At 35.8% G+C, this 2,394-nt stretch overlaps 1 non-coding gene across 1 annotated transcript; it reads left to right on the top strand.

Annotated features, from left to right (window-relative positions):
- The first annotated feature begins 500 nt into the window (after nucleotides 1-500).
- On the top strand, nucleotides 501-606 carry LOC128282239 (small nucleolar RNA R71). Its single transcript, XR_008272448.1, has one exon. It is a non-coding gene; the product is annotated as a small nucleolar RNA R71 (small nucleolar RNA).
- The last annotated feature ends 1,788 nt before the right edge of the window (nucleotides 607-2,394 follow it).

The following is a 2,394-nucleotide window of genomic DNA, read 5'->3' as shown; positions in this document are numbered from 1 at the left end:
AGCTTGGAGGTGGTTGTGGTCTTTGATTTCCTTGACCGCTTTACGAGAAATTAGGGTAGTTCCTCCAACCTGCATTGTAAGTGTTACTATATGGATTGTTTTGAGGTCGAGGATTATTACCCATGTAATTTAATTGCTTGTTATCCATGTTGTGGCCATAAGGTTGGTATTCCGAATGGCTTGTTCCACCTCCACTTGTTTCGCACTGCATTACTAAGTGAACCTGTGAAGAACTAAGAAAACCATCAATTTTCTTATTTAAGAGTTCTACCTGATTAGAGAGCATGGTGACCGAATCGACGTTATAAACGCTGGCTGTTTTCGTTGGATTTGTCCTCATGACTTGCCACTGATAGTTATTCAGTGACATATCCTCTATAAACTAATAAGCATCTTCAGGTGTTTTATTATTGATGGTTCCACCAGCAGCTGCGTCAACCATTTGTTGAGTCGAAGGATTTAGACCATTATGGAACATTTGAACTTGTAGCCAAAGCGGTAACCCATGGTGAGGGCACCTTCTCAAAAGGTCATTGTATCTCTCCCATGCATCGTAGAGTGTTTCTAAATCCATCTGCACAAAAGAAGAGATATCATTATGTAATTTAGCCGTTTTAGCCGGTGGAAAATATTTTAGTAAAAATTTTTTGGTCATTTGTTCCCAAGTAGTAATTGACTCTCGTGGTAACGAGTTCAACCACTGTTTAGCTTTGTTTCTTAATAAAAAGGAAACAACCGAAGACGTATAGCATCATCAGAAACGTCATTGATTTTAAATGTATTGCAGAATTCCAGGAAGTTTGCTAAGTGAGTGTTGTGATCCTCATCCTGTAAACCGTCAAACTGAACAAATTGCTGTATCATTTGAATAGTCTTAGGTTTTAGTTCAGAAGTATTTGCAGCTATAGCAGGTCTAACTATGCTTGATTCAGTTCCTGTTAAAGAAGGTTTAGCATAATCATACATAGTGCGTGGAGCAGGATTTTGATTAACCGCAATTACAGGAGGTAGATGATTGTCTTGGTTTTTAGCCATCTTTTCGGTTGGGGGTTGAGTATCGTCCTCTTGTTCGTTCTTTGTGTATCTTAAGCTTCGCCTTATTTCTCTTTGGTTTATGCGAACTGTGCGATCAATTTCATCGTTAAAAAGTAGTGGTCCTGATGGGTTTCTTCTAGTCATAAACTATAAAAACCATCCAAGAGAAGGAAAAAGTAAATTAATAAGTAATAATAAAAAAATTAAATTAAATTGCAAGAAAAATAAATGGCTAAAGTAATAAAAATTGAGCGTTCCTAATATCTTAGTTCCCCGGCAACGACACCAAAAACTTGATCGCGTGATTTCGTGATAGGTTTTAAATATTTATAATTAATCGTTCTTGAAACTAACTATTATCGCGATGTAGGCAAGTGTACCTATCGAACAGTAGTATAGTTTTAGCAAGATCGAATTGTCAAACCCAAAGGAACTAAAAGTACTAGTAATGACTGTCTTTTTATTATCTAGCCTAAGATTAAAGAGGTTTTTGTTTTAACTAACTAATTATCTAAACTAAGAATTCACAGAGAATGGAATTGGGGAATTGCTTTTGGGAAAATCGATTGAATTAAGACAATACCTAAGGAAAAATCCACCTAGACTGTACTTGTTATTCTGGCTCCGAATCAGACGAATTATTCATTTAACTTGTTCTGTAGAGATCCCTAAGTTATGGTATTATCCATATTCAATACTAATAACGTCTAATCCCTAGATTGAATAATTGAGACCTTTCTCTAATTAACACCTAGGGTTGCATTAACTCGATCTATGGATCCCCTTATTAGGTTTCACCCTAATTTGACAAAATCTTGTCACCCTATGTCTAGGCGCGCAAACAACTCCGCTTAATTATGACAAATGTACTCTTAGGCAGGGTCTATTCCTCCTCTGAATAAGAGCTTATCTTGAATCAGTATCCTAGGATATCAAAATAAGAATTAAGAACACATAGTTAAGAACAAGTTAAATATTTATCATACAATTTAGAAAATAATAACAAGAATCATCTTAGGTTTCATTCCCCTTAGGTATTTAGGGGTTTTAGTTCATAACTAAATAAGAAAACATCTTAGAATAATAAATAATACAAAACATAAAGAAAACCCAAAACTCCTAAAGGGGAAATTGAGGAGAGATCTTTAGTCTTGATGGTGAATCCGGCTTCTGAGATGGATCAATAGGCTTTCTGTAACACCCCAAACCCGGCCCAGACGTTGTGACCAGATCTGACATGCCACATCGAAGCGTTCAAAACATTTTATATTGTTGATCCTGAAAAACTTACTTAGTGTTTTAAAAGATAATTTCATTATAGGTTAAAGTGAATGGAAGTCATGCACCGGTAGGAAACCG

Source organism: Gossypium arboreum, chromosome 1, assembly GCF_025698485.1.
Source record: "Gossypium arboreum isolate Shixiya-1 chromosome 1, ASM2569848v2, whole genome shotgun sequence".
Lineage (NCBI taxonomy): Eukaryota > Viridiplantae > Streptophyta > Magnoliopsida > Malvales > Malvaceae > Gossypium > Gossypium arboreum.
The sequence above is the reverse complement of the archived record's forward strand: the minus strand, read 5'-3'. Positions and strand labels throughout refer to the sequence as shown.